At 38.9% G+C, this 18,178-nt stretch overlaps 1 long non-coding RNA gene across 1 annotated transcript; it reads left to right on the top strand.

Moving 5' to 3' along the window:
• Positions 1-9,687: 9,687 nt before the first annotated feature.
• On the top strand, positions 9,688-17,593 carry LOC113525263 (uncharacterized). The gene is made up of 4 exons (XR_004580125.2): positions 9,688-9,889; positions 11,140-11,253; positions 11,607-11,674; positions 11,860-17,593. It is a non-coding gene; the product is annotated as an uncharacterized LOC113525263 (long non-coding RNA).
• Positions 17,594-18,178: the final 585 nt, after the last annotated feature.

Raw genomic sequence — 18,178 nt, 5'->3', positions numbered from 1 at the left:
TCTACCGACCTCTGGGTCCCCACGGGGCCTTTCTGAGGCTTCTCAGTCTTTTCTCTACTCACACCCCTCTTACTGTCCTTGGAGACTTCAACCTCCCTGCTGACAAGCTCCAGTCCTCTTGCCTTCTCCCTCTTCTCCATTCCTTTTCCTTAACTTTCAACAGCTGCCCTCCTACACATAAAGGAGGTAACACCCTGGACCTTGTCTTCAGTCGCCTCTTTCCTACTTCAGACATCTATGCTACCCGACTCCACATCTCTGACCATCTCTTGGAATCCTTCACCATCACCCTCCCTATCCTGCCTAAAACCACCAGCCATCTATGTTTCTCTCCCACTTGTAAAAACCTTCACTCTATCTCCCCTTCCTCCTTAGCTTCCTGCACCCTATCATCCCTTCCTGTCCCTGACTCCTTTTCCTCCCTACCATTGGAGCTAGCCACTGACACTTTCCTCATCCTTGGACCTCCTTTGTCCTCTATCCTCTAAACCCAGGAAGATTTCCAGCCCTGCTCCTTGGCTATCGGATGTGCTGCGCAGTAATCGGAGAGAATTAAGAAAAGCAGAGAGGAAGCGGAAGAAATCGCAACTCGACACAGATCTAGTCTCCTATCGTGCTCTTCTGTCCAAATTTTCATCTGAAGTGACTTCTGCTAAGACTGCCTTCTACAAAGAAAAGCTGGAATCCTCTGCAAAAGATCCTCGCAAGCTCAACAACATCTTTTCTTCACTGCTCAACCCTCCGGCTCCACCTTCTCCATCCTCTCTAACTGCTGAAGACTTTGCCACCATGAGAAGATTGGAAAAATCTGCCAGACATTCACTTCTACTCCTACTCCTACACTACACACTGAGGATTCTCCTTCTCATTCACTGGCACAGTTTTCTAAACTAACAGAAGAGATCCTGCAAATCATCTTATCCTGCAATCCTACCACCTGCCCATTGGATCCAATCCCTTCCACTATGCTCCAGACCATCTCTCAAGACCTCCTCCCCTTCATCACCACTATCATCAATGGCTCCATAACATCTGGTCATGTACCAACTTCATTCAAAAGAGCAAGAGTTATTCCCATCCTGAAGAAACCCACTCTAGATCCCTCTGTCATCAGCAACTACCGATCGGTATCACTTCTCTCTTTTCTTTCTAAAACCCTTGAACGAACTGTCTATAATCAGCTGTCTTGCTATCTCTCACAGAACAACCTCCAAGATTCCAATCAGTCTGGCTTCAAACCGGCACACTCCACAGAGACTGCCCTTTTGGCTGTCACTGAGAAGCTACATGCCGCTAGATCAGCCAAACTGTCTTCAGTTCTCATCCTCCTTGACCTTTCAGCAGCGTTTGACACGGTGAACCACAAACTCTCCTATCTGCCCTCATGAGCCTAGGAATTCGTGGTGCAGCATGGCAATGGTTTGCTTCCTACCTGGAAGATCAGTCATATCAGGTGACATGGAGGGGATCCACATCTGCTCCTTGCAGACCCTCCACTGGTGTTCCACAAGGCTCAGTACTTGGTCCTCTCCTGTTCTCCCTCTATACTCGATCTCTTAGTGTGGTCATATCCTCACATGGGTTTTCATACCACTGCTATGCAGACGACACTCAGCTCATCCTCTCCTTCCCTCCTTCAGACTTTCATGTTTCTGCTCGGATATCAGCTTGTCTGGCAGACATCTCATCATGGATGATAGCTCATCAGCTAAAACTTAATCCTACCAAAACTGAACTGCTGTTCATCCCAGGTGATTCATCCCCATCTCAGGATCTTGCAATTTCCCTAGACAATTCTCTGATCTCGCCTTCAGTTACTGCACGCAACCTTGGGGTAACTGTCCTTTTCCTCTGACATTGTTAATCTGACATGCTCATGTCGATTTCTCCTTTATAACATCAGAAGAATTTGTCCATTTCTTTCCTCACAGGCCACACAGGTGCTTGTTCAGTCCCTTGTCATTTCAAGACTGGACTACTGCAACTCACTCCTGGCAGGTCTGCCTCTGAGCGCCATTCGTCCTCTGCAACTGATCCAGAATGCAGCTGCACGATTGGTTTTCAACCTTCCTAAATTTTGCCACACCACCCCATTGCTGCGCTCCCTCCACTGGCTTCCTGTAGCTGCCCGCATCAGATTTAAAACACTGATGCTCGCCTACAAAGCCAAAAACGGACCAGCACCCACTTATCTCAAAGCACTTATCACACCTCGCACGGCACCACGCTCCCTCCGATCCTCTAGCACTGCTCGACTGGTCCCTCCATCTCTCAGGGTACAGGGAAGGCATGCATCGAGACTCTTCTCTGTTCTGGCAGCAAGGTGGTGGAATGAACTTCCCCTAGATGTCCGAACAGCTGAGTCACTGGCAGTCTTCAAATGACGTCTAAAGACTTACCTCTTCATAAAATACTTAAATTAGCACTTACACACACAAAAAAAAAAAAAAAAAAAAAAAAAAAAAAAGCACCTCCCCAACAGAGTTTTGGACTGATGGTATTCCTAGTTTGTGACCCAGCGAGCCAACATCTGAATGTATTTTTTGATAGATTTCAAATCACTATTGTAATTCGCTCTGGATAAGGGCGTCTGCCAAATGCCATAAATGTAAATGTAAATGTGGATGAATACAAATGTAATAATATCTATTGGCCAGGATCGTGCTGATGGCGTAAGCATTTTCTTTAAAAGTGATGTGGAGATTATTATGTACAGGGAGATAATTCCTGGAAGACTACTAATGATAGATTGCCACTTTAAAAACCAGAAATTAAGGGTTATAAATGTATACACACCACCAGATAGAGCTAGGAAAATGAAGATACTTTATAAATTGTATGAAATTTTAAATGTAGGTTATAACACTATTTTACGTGGTGACTTTAATATAATTACCAATGAGAAAGATAGATATCCAAATGTAAGGCTGACCCTGTCTCGAGAAGGGAATCTTTTAAATAGAATTTGTCATGAATATAAACTTTTAGAATAATTTTCCCTAATGATATTGGATTCACGTGAATCGATTCAAAAGTCAAAACAAGAATAGACAGAATATATGTCTCAGATCAATTAAAGGTAATTTATTATAAAACAGAATACCTAGTTGAGTCTGACCATTTAGCTGTAATGGTTAAGATAAATATGAACCATCATGAAAATAAAGGATATTGGAAACTGAATGCTTCTTGCTTTCAAAATAGTGTACTAGTACAAGAATTGAGTCAAGAGATTAGGAGAATTAAAGATTTACAAGTTTTAACAAAATCGAGTGGTGAATTATGGGATGTGTTAAAAAGTCAAATAACAACCTTCTTTAAATATAAGTGTAAATTATTAAATCAACAAAAAAATGATTATTATGAAAGACTCATGACAAGATATAGGTCTGCAAACTAAACAAAACAGATGAAGAAAATTATCAGTTATCTAAAATAAAGTCCGATTTGACTGATATAAATAATGAGACTTAATACTAATTATACAGTTGATCCACTAAATGTAGTTAAAAAGTTAAAAAAAAACTTAGACACATCAAAAGTATAAGGGACAGTTTAGGGAACGTTGTGGAAAATGAAAGAGGGAAAAGAGATTTAATAATGATGAGATGCCAAGAAGCACTAACAAAAATAAATATAGAAGAAAATAAAATAATCGAATATCTAGCGACATGTCCAAAATTAAATGATGAAAACCTTCAACATTTAGAAGAGTCTATAACTAGAGAAGAAATTATAGAAACAATTTCTCACTTAAATGAAGGGAAGAGCCCAGGACCAGATGGCTTGCCTGCTGAGTTTTACAAAATATGTGTGAGTGAAATAGCAGATCTGTTAGTGGACACTTAATGAAGGCATACAGAGGGGTATACTTGATTCTTTTTACCATTGTATAATATCAATATATAAAAAAGGTGACCATCTGGAGCTTGATAATTGGAGGCAAATAAGTCTGATGAACATAGATTATAAAATTTTGGCAAAAATAATTGCAAATCATATGAATGAGACTTTAAATAAGATAATAGAAACAGAACAAACATGTGCAATAAAAGGTAGATATATGTGGGATAATCTAGCTACTATAAGAGAATTGATTGTAAACGCACCTGATAAAGAATTCTTTATAGTCGGATTAGATTAAAAAAAAAAGCCTTCGATTTTATATCACGTGAATATGTATGGAAGACGATGGAACACTATGGTTTTCCTAAAAAATATATCATTATTAAGACCTTATATAAGAAATCTAGAGTTCAGATTACCGTCAATGGAAGTCTAACGGGTAGCATAGAAATAAACAGAGGAGTGAAACAAGGCTGCCCCTTAAGTGCAGCCCTACACATAATTGCCAATAGTCCGATTTTACATAAAATCAAACATAATGAGGAAGTACAAGGAGTAAGAACGACGACTGGCAAAGTAGTAAAAATTACAGCTTATGCTGATGACATAACCGTTTTTATAAAAGACCAGTCTGAATTAAATGTCGTAAAGAGACTTTTCGAGACGTATGAAGAAATATCCGGTGCTAAATTAAATCAAAATAAAACCGAGGCAGTTTGGTTGGGCAGTAAGGAAGCCCCATCACTGGACATTCAAACGAAAGATGAGAAAAGTTTTGGGTTTAAAAATAACAAGTAGTAATTGCCCTGAACGTAATTGGGAAGAAAAAGAATTAGAAATAAAATCTGAAATGGAAAATAGCAAATTATAAAACAAGAATACAAGTCATTAAAACTTTTGTTTTATCAAAACTATTATTTTTGGCTACAGTCTTTCCCCTGAACAATAAAATAACAAAATTAAATAAAATGTGTGCGATTTATATGGGGAAACAATAGAGAGGTAACGAAACGAACACTATTATATAAGCCAAAAGATCTAGGAGGCCTTGGTGCCATTGAACTTGGAAATAAATTAAAAATAGCCTTTTGTAAAAATATGTCACAGGCAATAAATAGAAACACCGACTGGATCGGTGACAAGAAATCTTGGGAAAAAAGGCAAAGCAAGACAGAAAATACCCTTTTATAAAATAGATTATGGAGACTTTTTATTTTAAACTTTATATAATTTTGATAATGTTAGTATAACATCCTGCTATTCACTAGATTTTCTGTAATGTTATGATGTAATTGTGGATCATTTTGAGAGCCTGAAGGCTTGCCAATTTACCATTTCCTTTTCTCTCTTAAAAATTAAGAACAAACACGCAAAGGATTAAAAGTGGATTAGCGAGGCACTAATTCTCTACTTAACTTAAATAACTACTTAAGTTCTCTAAATGGCTTCGCGGGCAGCCTCTTCGCCCTCGGCGGGGAGGCACTGGGCTCGTTTGCGCTATATTGGAGAAGGAGAAGCTCCCAACAGAACACAACTGGGAGAAAAGTTATTACAGAGTGAATGGATTCAAGCAGCTGACATACTCCTTTACTGCACTTCCCAACAAAAGAGACTATGAACTGTGCTTTTTCTAGAACCAGAGTTTACAAAGATGTACACAGATTTTCAGTTCTAAAACAGGAAATGACTTTTGGAAAAATTGGGAACTTGACTCCTCTTCACCGCAGGATGTCAAAAACAATCAAATTCTGGACTGGAAGAGTGGCCGATGAGGACGTAGAGGCGTACCTTAGACGCTTCTGCGACCTCCTACAACCGGTACACAAACCTTTAGATCAATTCGGCATATGGTATGGAGTTAGAAGATATAAAATTAAAATAAAAAAACAACCTGATGGAAATTTGATGCAGATTCCAAATTCAATCTCTATGGAACCTTAAAATGGTAGAATCTCGTTTCCTGGACAAATTCAGCGATGCTACATCTGTAATTCAACAGAACACCAGATCAAAGACTGTGATCCATTAAAGCGCTGGAAGTGTGGCCAATACGGACACAAGGGTAAAGACTCCATGAACACAGATCTGCAACCTCTGTGGTGAGCAAGGACACCTGTATTTCGGATGTCCCCAATCCTACAGTAATAAAGCCAAAGGTACACACCGGATTGTGCAATGAGAAGACCACGGAATCGACGTCACAGACACAAAGCGAACACCTAAACAGAGTGAACACATCAGGCTACACCCAGGAGCAGACAGAGCAACAGAATGAACAAAGAGCAATCCCAGAAGAAGAATGGAGCGAAGAAGCAACAGACAGCAGCGAGACTGACGACAGCGATACGAGCAGCGACACCACATCATCCAGTAGCTTCGAGGATGACTTCATACCTTTACCCGGACCTTCAAAAATGGATATTAAAAAAGCAACACAAGAAAAAGAGGACATTAATCCACCAGCGGCAGGACGGCACAGGAACAGAGAAGACTCCCCGAGGGACACCTCCCCGAGGGACACCTCCCCGAGGGACACCTCCCCGAGGGACACCTCCCCGAGGGACACCTCCCCGAGGGACCGAAGAAATGGACGAAAACGACGGAAAAGAACCAGCCCACCGGAAATGAACCCAGGTAAAAGGACTAAAGAGAAAACTGTTATTACTACAGAATGAACTGTGACTCTTTATCCCAAGCACAATGTTATTAGATTATGATATTGTGAAATATATACAAATTATATAAATGTGTTAATCAATATCATATCCATTAACTTAAGAGGTATAAAATCAGAGAAAAATAGGGATAAGAAAATAACCACTTTAAAATTGAGGAAATGTCAAATATGTGCACAAGAACTAAGGTTAACTACTCTAGATGATATACATGACATAAAAAAAAACTATGGACAGATGGAATGGCGATCATATCGATAGGTGAAGAAAGAGCAGATGGCGTGGGAATATTCTTCAAGGAACAAGTTGAGATAATTAAAACAAGAGAAATTATCCCAGGTAGAATCCTAATGGCTGACATTCTTTAGAAGACATAAAATAAGAATCATAAATGTATACGCACCCCAGGATAGGTCAGGAAAAATGAAACAAACAAGAATTACTAAACATTGGATATGAAATAATACTTTGTGGAGATTTTAATACAATCATGGATGAAAATGACAGAATTCCTTTTAAAAACACTCCCATCACTAGAGAAGGCAAGTTACTAAAGAAAGTATGCGAAACGAGCGAAGAAATGGATGTACCCAAAGGTAGGGTATTCAGTCATATGACCTCATTGTGCTCTTAAGTAGGTATGTGTGTGTGTGTGTGTGTGTGTGTGTGTGTGTGCTCTTGTAAAACCAAGCTAGGTGATTGTTCCATCAGTTGGGTGCCTCAGCCCTGTGGGTTGGTGTTTAAGATTGTTTTGTTTGGTTTATTTTTCCTTAAGTTATATAAGGAATTCCATTTGTGTTATTTGAAGTAGTGCTGCCAGTGGCTTTATTTACTGCTACTTAAAGTGATTTTAGAGTGTCTAGCTTTTTTTAATACTGTGTGTTAATAAAGATTTGTATTGTACCCACGTTTCTTGCCTACCTTTTCTATAGGAGGAACGAACCTATGTGCCTTAATACTCCATTGTTGGGTATTTTGAACATTTCCCTGGGTGTAGTTCCTAGGGTGGCGTAGTCGGAATCTAAAAGAACTTGGGCTTGTGTTTTAAACTTGTACTGCTCCATCACACAAACATAAAATATTCTTGTCAAAATTATAATTCACGTGCTACATCAATGTTGAAAGCAACCGAGAGAGGTCTTGAAGGGGACATTCAACTCTTAGAGTGCGCTCTTCTAAATAATAATGGAGCAGGGCAGGATGAACTTTTGAATAATAAGAAGAAAGAACTTGGGTCAATTCTACAAGAGCGAGTAAAGGGAGCACGAATAAGGGCAAGAGTCTGCTCAATTAAGGACATAGATTCACCTACTTCATTCTTTTTTAATCTTGAAAGGAAAAGTGTGCAGCAAAAGCAAATGTATCATCTTCGTTGTCCTGAGCAGGATTTTAGACAGAGTTATACAGCGCTGAGAGGGATGAATCAGAAAGTGCTTCTGATCTACTCCGAGAATTACCTCAGTTGGAAGAGGAGCAGTGAAAGTAAGACACTCCCTACAAGCTGTCGCCAGGTCATCCTGTCCCTGCTTTGGAAGAAAGGGGATCTAGGACTTCTTAAAAATTGGACACCAGTATCTTTGTTGTGTTTGGGCTATAAAATACTTTCAAAGTGTTTAGGAAATAGGCTCAAATGTTGTCTAGCTTCACTGGTTCAGAACGACCAGACATACTGTGTTCCTAACGGATCAATCATGGACAGTCTCTTTTTACTAAGGGACGTAATTGAACTTAATCAGCTTAATAATTCCAACCTTGGTATTCTCTCATTGGACCAAGAGAAAGCATTTGATAGAGTTGACAGCATGCATGTTTAACATTCTAAAGCATTTTGGGTTTGGTGACCAATTTATCTCTTATGTTCAGTTGCTGTATTCTAAAGCCTTTGTGACTGTCAAAGCGGGTGGAGGATTAAGTGCACCAATACCTGTATTGAGGGGTATTAGGCAAGGTTTTCCACTTTGGGGGCAATTATATAGTCTTGTTATTGAGCCACTGCTGTGTAGGATAAGAAGGAATCTCAGTGGAACTTTAATTCCAGGTATAGATACTAGTGACATACCTTGACCTTGGAGTTCAGCTTGAATGGTTTTGGAAGTTTTCCTTACCTCTTTGTCTACCATCCGCACAATCCTTCAGATCAACCTGGGGTTGCGTTTCTTCTTGTGGCCACGTCCTGGGAGGTTGGCTACAATCCAATGGAGTTTATACTTTTTAATAATATTTGCAGCTGTAGTCACAGGAACATCAAACTGCTTGGAGATGGTCTTATAGCCTTTCCCTTTAAGACGGCTATCTACAATTTTCTTTCTGATCTCCTCAGACAACTCTGTCCTTTGCTTTCTCTGGTCCATGTTCAGTGTGGTGCACACAATGATACCAACCTCCACAGTGGCACGTTTTCTCTCTTTAAAAAGGCTGATTGGCTTTTACAAAGACTGAAGACACCTGTGACACTAATTAAGGTCAAACAATTAGTTTGAAACGTGATTAGAATGCAGTGATTTCTAATCTTTTTTAGGAATACCAAGAAATCTGTCCAGGCTGTTTTAGATTATCTTGGTAAAATAAACAATAAATCTTTCTCTTCACAATTTTATTGGTTTAATCTATCACATACTATGGGCAGGCAGGTATATATGAGACTATTACTTTTGGTTTAATCACTTTTCAGGAGCAATGAATCATTGTTCCAAGGAACTGTAAGGGTACCAACAAATCTGTCCACCTCTGTAGAATTTGCATATTATAGCCTCACAAATGATGAAATGTGTTTTTATGGTATTTGGGGTGTTAATGATGTTTTATGTACAGTTGATGATGGTTTGTTGATTCTGAATTTTTGAATTTTAAAAATCTACCTTGAGATATGGTTTGGTGATGTACGGTTGTAAATTGTAACAATAAAGATTTGTTAAATCTCTCTCTCTCTCTCTCTCACACATACACACACACACATTCATTCTCTCCCTCTCTCTCTCTCTCTCTGTCTCACACACACCACACACATTCATTCATTCATTCTCTCTCACTCACTCACTCACTCACTCACTCTCTCTCTCTCTCTCTCTCTCTCTCTCTCTCTCTCACACACACACACACACACACACACACACACACACACACACACACACACACACGGCCACTTGATGGCAGTAATGCACCAGATCCGCCATCACCTTGAAGACGGTGAAGAAGCTGCTGTTTCTTCACCTAAACGGATGAATTATCAGCCTGGACTAGTCATTTTCACACTAAAACATTCCTTACAGAGTTTTACAGATTACAGATTCGGTAGAGTTATAAATAAAAAGTCTGTCTTGTGTCAGTATTTGAGGTTTTAAAACTCTCGTCCTGCTGTAAGACCTGAGGTAAGTTACACTGAAGCTGCTCGGCTAACGGTTAGTGTCCGGGTTGTAAACGCCTCTGTGCTCCCTGTTTAAGTGCACTTCATAGGGTATGATGTAATGACGTGTGGCCCCTATGTAGTGCACTCTGTATCCGCAGTGGAGTGATTTACAGTTCGGCTTCTGGGAGCTGTTTTATTTGTGTATGTTTTAGAAGCATTTAAATAACTTTAAAATAACTTTAACTTGTTCTAAATCATACTTTCTGACCAGATTTATTGTATGCTTAATATTTCATATAATAGCATACAGTATTGTGCAAAGGTGTGTCCAGTCCATAAATATTTGGACATTATTATTATTATTATTATTATTATTATTATTATTATTATTATTATTATTATAGCTGTCTAGCTATAATAATAATAATAATAATAATAATAATAATAATAATAATAATAGTAATAATAATAATAATAATATGATTAATAATAGCTTTAACCTGAGAGTATTTACATCCAAAACAGGTGACTTGTGTAGGAATTACAGTACTTTTTTTAAGAGGCCAAAACTAACTGGACAGTTGGCTGCTCATGTTCTATGGACAGGTGTGTGTGTGTTGTTCCCTCATTATTTCACTTATTTCACAGGTGAGCAGATAAAATGTCTAGTACTGATTGAGGGTGACATTTGCATTTGGGATCTGTTGCTATTAACTCTCAAAATGAAGTCCAAAGAGCGGTCTCTGCCAATGAAGCAAGCCATCAGGAGGCTGAAAAATCAAAACAAACCCATCGTAGAGATAGCAAAAGCATTAAGTGTAGCCAAATCAACTATATGGTACAATCTTAAAAAGAAAGAACACACTGGTGAGCTCAAGAACACTAAATGGCCTGGAAGACCACAGAGAACAACTGTGGAGGATGACAGAAGTATTCTTTTCCTGGTGAAGAAAAACCCCTTCACAACAGTTGAACAGATGAAGGTAGGTAGGTGGTAGGTGTTATCTGTGTCAAAGTCATCAATCAAGAGAAGACTTCACCTGTGTAAATAGATCAGCTTGTAGCAGAATGATGGGAAGAGAAGGAACTGCTCATGATCTGAAGCAGGAGGATGAACTCTGAAGTGTATAGGGCTACATTATCTGCTCACATTCAGCCAAATGCTTCACAGTGCAGATGGACAAGGACCCAAAGCATACTGTTTACATGAATACATACATATTGTTGTTTACTATTTCCTAATAATAATAATGATAATCATCATCTTTTTAGACCTGTTATAATGAGTTCAGCAGAAGCTGAGCATCTACAACCATAGAGACGACCTCAACAACACGCCTGATGTTATCTCCATTAAAGAGGAAGAAGCTGACAAAGACTACCTCTGTAAGACATCTTTCATTTCCTGATATTTACATGTAGATGTGTGAAACAACTTAGAACATGGCACCTTTTGTTTGAACCCACCCATTTTCCAAGTGATCACATATTGGAACATGTGACTGACAGGTGTTTCCTATTGCCCAGGTGTGCTCTGTTAGATTGATTGTTTAAACAATGAGTAGCTCTGAATGTTTACTCTTGGTTTGAGCCCGTGGTCAAAGTCATTAAGATCACATATTTTACCCCATTCTGATGTTTGATGTGAACCTGAACTGAAGCTCTTGAACTGTATATACATATCTCCTTTGATTTTAAGGCATAGTTTTATTTAATGTATAAAATGTACATTTTTGCAGTTATACAGTAGAAGCCAGTGCCAGGAATACAGAGATGCCAAGAGAGAAATGTATGCTAATTGAATGAGGTGAGGAATACTTTGGTTATTTGGTCATTTGCTTAGTCATTGATTTTATGGGTCTTGATTTGTTGGAAAAACTTTGTCTTTCTCCTGTCACTGATATTTCCCTAATGCTTTCTCTAACTCTGACTCCCATTTTTGAGATTATTTTTTTCTTTTTACCTTTTGTTCCACTTTGACTCATTCTCTAGGTACGTGAATTATGCACGTAATGATGAAGAGCAGAATCTTGTGGCGTTTCAGTATCGAGGTGGGATTCTATATCGTTGCTGTCCACCCATTAACCCGGGACAGGAGCTCTTGGTGGGGTATGAAAAAGAGTATGCAGAAAATTCTGGCTCTACATTTGACATTCATTCCTGATTTTCCCAAGGTGTGTAAATTATGTTCATAATGACGCAAGTTCTCTTCTAATATCCCCCTGTATTTTGCACCATCCATTCTCCTTTCAATTTTGACAAGAAGCCCATGTTCTGAGGATGAAAAGCATCTCGAGAGCATGATGCTGCCACCACCATAATTCACTGTAAAGATGGCCTGCATTAGGTTTGCACCACACATAGTCCTTTGAAACTTGTCTCGAACACATATCCCAATCTTGGTCTCATCATGCCAAAAAAATTATCTTTACTAGGTTACTCTCATGCTTTCATATGGCACTTCTTGAACAACAGTTTCTTTCTAGCCACCCTTCCATAGAGCCCTCAATTATACAGAGCTCTTGAAATAGTCGTTTGGTGCCCCTTCACTCTACTCTCAGCCACTATACACTGTAACTCTGTTAGAGTGACTTTTTGCCTCACTGTGGCTTCCCTCACCAGTCTCTGTCTTGTTTTCACACTGAGTTGTCTAGGTAATGCTTGGGTGTTGTGATGTAGCTTCCACTTCCTTGCTATCCATCTAACAGTGCTTACTGGGTTGTCCATCCTCTTAGAAATAGAGTGTAAAATTATATCTAAGTTATGAAATTATTACCTTAGTTTTAGTCTCTGTGGTCTTCAATACACAGGCTAGGTGAAAATTACACACATGCATTAGTGAACAATGTAACTCCATTTGGAATAGATCTTCCTTAGTCATAGAAGCAATAAAACTGAACTAAATTTATTGACGCTCACTAGATTTTAAGTTTGGGATCATTAACACATTGTTAACACACAATGATCCATTTGATTTGGCCTGTATTTTATGCACGCATAAGCATATACAGTGGCATGAAAAAGTATTTGCCCTTTGTGATTTCTCCTAATTTGAATATTTGTGCCACAAAATAGTTTTAGATCCACAATCAAGAGTCCTGACTTGAACCCTACTGAGAGGCTGTGGCAGCACCCTGACTAAGTCTCTAGTAAGCCGACCACTTCAGATTCACCACTGTTCCAATGTTCCACGCTTGTTTTGTCCACTTGGAGATAATGGCTCTCCTTTTGGAGATAATGTGGTTTGCTGGTGTCAAAGCCTTAAAAATGTCTCTGTAACTCTTTCCGGACTGATGGATTTGAATAACTGCTTTCTTCTCACGTCCCAAATTCTTTTGATCATAGCATAGTGTGCTGCATGTTGAGATCTTTTAGCCTACTTCACATTGCTGGAAAGGTCCTATTTAAGTGACATGTAGATTCAACAGGGCTGGCAATAATCTATCCTGACCATATCTAGGCTAATTGAGCCCAATTATCAATTAAATTTGGTTAACTGGTTGACTGAGTAACTAAGGAGCCTTTTTTTTTAAACACAGGGCTAGTTGTTGGATAACTTTTTCCTCTTCAGAAATGAAATGATAATTTAAAAAGCGTATTCTGTGTTTACTCAGTTTGTCTTTGTTCTCTATTAAATTTTGTTTTAAGATTTGAAGCATTTAAATGTGACACATATATATAGAAATAGAAGAAGTCAGGGAGAGATAAAAATCAGAGGGAAAAATACTTTTTCCTTGCACTGTGGTAACATTCATATGTATTTATTTTGATGTATACTACACTAAATCTATAAGCTTATCTTATTAAGAATGGTATGGTAAGACTGAGGTTGGTGTCTTATCTGGAAGACAGCATTGCCTAAATCCACCAGTGTGTGTACCAAAAACCCCCCACTCAACATCTGTCTTGTTCTTGCAGATGTTGCATGCTGCCAGTTAGGATTGTCCTACAATTGGGGTTTGCAGGCCACAGTTGGTTGGATTTGAATATAGAGAATAGGGAAAGACTTAGGTTCCAGTACTTTGGATCTGAGCTGCCCTCTTGGGAACATCGGTCCAAGAAATTCCCCCTCCATTTGGTGCTGTGGAGCTGGCACCTTGACTGGCAAGGTTGGCCTCCGCTCATCGTCACCTCAATGAGCAACACAGGTCCTTGGAGGCCTTTTCTTGTGATTATTCACATGAATTTGGCTTGAAGCAAGTGAATGAAGAAGCCTATCTCCATCAGTTGCACTGCTGTGAGTTTTTCTAGCTGACGTCAGCGGTACACTATACACAGGCGCTGGTTGAACTTGGGATAATGCTGGGGTTGTAATCCCATTCATAAAACTGAATTGCCAATATTTACCTGTGTTGCTTCAATGCAGCCCAGGATCATTGGCGTCAGTTGTTTGTAGTCTGTAGCTTTGATGAAAAATCTCTAGCATGTTTGCTTCTGGTGAGGTACGGCGCAGTAATACACTTTACTCAGGTTGGTCTGTTTGAGAATATAGAGGAAGGTATCAGCTTTTTAAGTAGAGTCCAAGCCATGCACCTGCAACACTTACATTTCTTTCCAATGAGCAGGTAACATATTGTCGATGATTTTAACAACACTTCTGGGTGATATGCTGTTAGCAGGAGGGGAGAGGGAGAGCTTGTTCACAATTTTGTGTGCTTCTGGGTCTAGCTACTGCTACTGAGGTTTGTTTACACAAAACCCACAATAGCAGGTTTTCAGGTAATATTAAGAAATTTCTTTTATGTTCTCTGGCACCTACTAACACAGGTGATTTCTTGATTTACTTCCTTCTAAGCCTTTTATTTGACTGGGCAGACCAGTAGGATGGCAGACTCATTGTCAAGGCAGGTTCTTCCTTCAGGGTAGTGTCAACTGCTTCATGATCTACATGACCTAGTCTATGAATTATAGGGCACTACATGTTCCCACGTTCTTTCTCCATGACAGATCCCAGCCAGAAAGGACACTGTCTTGGGTTAAATCTGTCCTCCACGCCCAGATCGCCTTCAACTATGGTGGTGGCTGTTAAGCAAGAGCCTTAAGGGCCAAAATTGGCATGCGGGAGTGTTACGTTCTGGGGTATGTTCGTGTGTTTTTGTGTTTTGTTCTCTCCCCTTTTCTCTCGCCATCCCTCTCTTTCTCACTCTCTCTGCAGCACTGCCTCATTGGATAACGTTCCTATCCGTCTTGAGTATCCCCGCTGATGTCATTTGCCGTGACCACCAATCAACCTCTGACCCCGCCTATTTAAAAACCACAGCCATTCATTCGTGAGGAGTTGTTCTGGCTGTTAACACGAAACCCAGTTGTACCTCTGCTTTCTTTATAATAGTTACACTGCCTTACTCTGTTTTCTTTGTTCTTGTATGTCATTTGGTCCGTGTTTCCCCACTTTGTTCTAGTCACTTGTTTTGTGTAGTTAAACTTAGTGTTCGTTACGCTGGTGTGTGACTATGGTTAGTGTTGGGGCAAAGTGGACAGGTAAGTAAGTCACGTGACATACATTGTACAGCATGTAGGAATTCCGTTCTCTGTATTAGACACATTAGGTTAGGAGCGAGCACCACCCTCTGTACGTTTTGTTTGGATAGATAGAGTAGGTTAGTTAGCACGTCATGGACGCTGAAGACTTATTTTCTATCTTTCATTATACTTAGGTTAGAGGGCTTGGAACTAGTTAGACTTGTTTTGTTTTGTTCATTTCTTTGCTTTGGTGCCGCTCACGTCCCTTTTCCCCTTTTGTGTCTTGTTACTTGTTACTGTAAATAATTTGTAAATACTATCACTATCACTTGGCACCACAAACACTGCCACTTGGATATAGATAAATAAATCATCTGGTTGATTTGCACTACTTGTTGATGGTCCCTGACTACACACAATTTTTAATAATCAAATAAGCGTTATTCCTCACATACCCCTAGACTAATTGGGGTTGTAACAGAAGGTTAAACTCTGGCACATAATTAAAGAAATTGTTGATGGCAATCCATATGAACCATATGAACATTTATTATGAATCTTAGCCAAGATAATTCAAAGAATTAATATAATTAAACATTAAATAAAAATATAAAATCAAACTCTTTCAGATGTGCAAAAATCACAGCTCAGAAATTATTTTGAGTGCAATTAAATTATTGGTGCAAATATGATGGTTTCTTGTTGCCGATAATAGCACTCCAAAGACACATTAATGACCTAGGTAGTTACATATCTAGCTATATAACAGTGCAGATTAATCTTGCTAATTACATTCTTTCTAATCACGGAAAAGGACTGTAAATTATGGACTAACAGATGGTGGCATTCATTTTGATAATGATTCCTGTCCCAATGGGCCTCTGTTAGCACTTGTTGCAATTCCCATATTTGACCTGTCCCATATTTTATTGACTAGGTGCAATTAAAAACTCTGGACTATATAGTTAAATGGGGCAGTGAGCGTGCTGCACCACAACTGCGCAACATCTAGAAAGGTAAGCAAATCAATGGAACATTGGCCTATCTTTCAAAAATTGTTGGTCACTCAAGAGAGGGGAATTGGTATTTCAGTGGAATTTGTGTAGTGTTGTAAATGAGGACTTAACAAAGATTAACATAGGTTGAGTTGCTGATATACACTCACAGGTATTAGGAACACCTGTACACCTGCTCAGGCGTTGATGAGAGAGGTCACAGGAGAATGGCCAGACTGGTTTGAGCTGACAGGAAGGCTACTGTAACAGAAAAGCATATTAGAATGCACAACATGGCTCCCTGACTTGCAGTCTATCTATAGTAAGTGGTGCTGGACCAAGGCCAGGAAGATAGTGAAGGACCTCAGCCATCCGAACAACGGACTCTTCTCTCTCTTCCGCTCCCTGAAGGCCGACACAGAGAGAATGAGGAGGAGCTTCTTTCCATAGGCCATTCAGGCCCTCAGCCAGGACAACACCTAGGACTAGACCTTGGACTTGTTTGCACAACACCCACAACCTCAGCCTGATGTTGCACAGAATATATTGCACAAGCAACTGCACATATCTGTACCTTATTCAAAATACAGTTGTACTATTTCTGCCACCGATCTCTCTATCCGTTATATCATATTTTCATATTTTTATATTTTTCCTTTCCGACCTGTATAGAGGTAAATTCTGGTTTATGTACATTCTAGTTTTATGTCATGGACAGTCGAAAAAAGCATTTCAATGCACGGCATACTGTGTATGGTTGTGTATGTGACCAATAAAATTTGAATTTGAATATAGTTCCTAGACATTATAAATTTTTTTTTTAACATTTGAAGACATCTCAGGAGCTATATTATATGATGATAAACCAGAAGCACTTTGAGTGGGCGGTGGTGTTGCCTCATTGCTAAATATAAAAAAAAAACAAGGTGAATTAAAATTGTTAGGTTTAACCATCACAAGCAACAAAGGACACAATCGTAACTGGGGAAAAGGAAGAGGGAATTAAATCAGAAAGTATCTGACTACTTATATAAAACCTAGATACAAAATAATTAAGACCTTCGACCTATCTAAACTGTTATTCTTAGCCACTGTCTTTCCACCTAACTACAAGTGTGTGTGTGTGTGTGTGTGTGTGTGTGTGCTTCATCTGGGTAAATAACAGACAGGTCACAAAAAGAGAACTGTTATATAAATCTAAATACCAGCAGGTCTTTTTTTTACAGAACTAGGAAATAAACTAAAGATTGCTTTCTGTAAAAATGTGACACAAGCAATGATTGACGAGTTTTTTTTTTTTTTTTTTTTTTACAAATTTATTATTGTATATAATCATTGGTCTATCGTTATCAAAGGCAAACTTTAGTGTATCTATGTCAAGTGCTGAGGGATGTCAAGATGTGTGATAATATTATTATTATTATTATTAATAATAATAATAATAATAATAATAATAGTAATAATAATAAATGCTATAAGGCATACAAGGTGTTTTAGATAGTGTTACATGTTGTGCTGGATCAATGACTGTACACTGTGTATGAATGGACAACATAGCACCATTGACTCACAGTGCGCAGTTTTGATTTTTTTTTTTTTTTTTTTTTTTTTTTGCACAGTAGGTCAGAGTTCTAAACATCAACAAGGTACAAACCCTGTTACAGTTGATTTAGTAAGAAAATACACAGGCAGAGACTCAGCCTTCCATCTGTGTGTGCTTTAACTTTCACTGAACAAACAAATAAGCTTTAACCAAGAAGCTCAGAGAAGTCTCATCTCTGCAGCTGTCTTTATGTTTGTGATGTTTTAGTCATTTTTCTTGCTACATAGTTTATGGAACTTAGAGCTTTGTT

The sequence above is a fragment of the Pangasianodon hypophthalmus genome, chromosome 19, assembly GCF_027358585.1.
Source record: "Pangasianodon hypophthalmus isolate fPanHyp1 chromosome 19, fPanHyp1.pri, whole genome shotgun sequence".
Classification (NCBI taxonomy): Eukaryota; Metazoa; Chordata; class Actinopteri; order Siluriformes; family Pangasiidae; genus Pangasianodon; species Pangasianodon hypophthalmus.
This window is presented reverse-complemented; position numbering and strand designations above follow the sequence as displayed.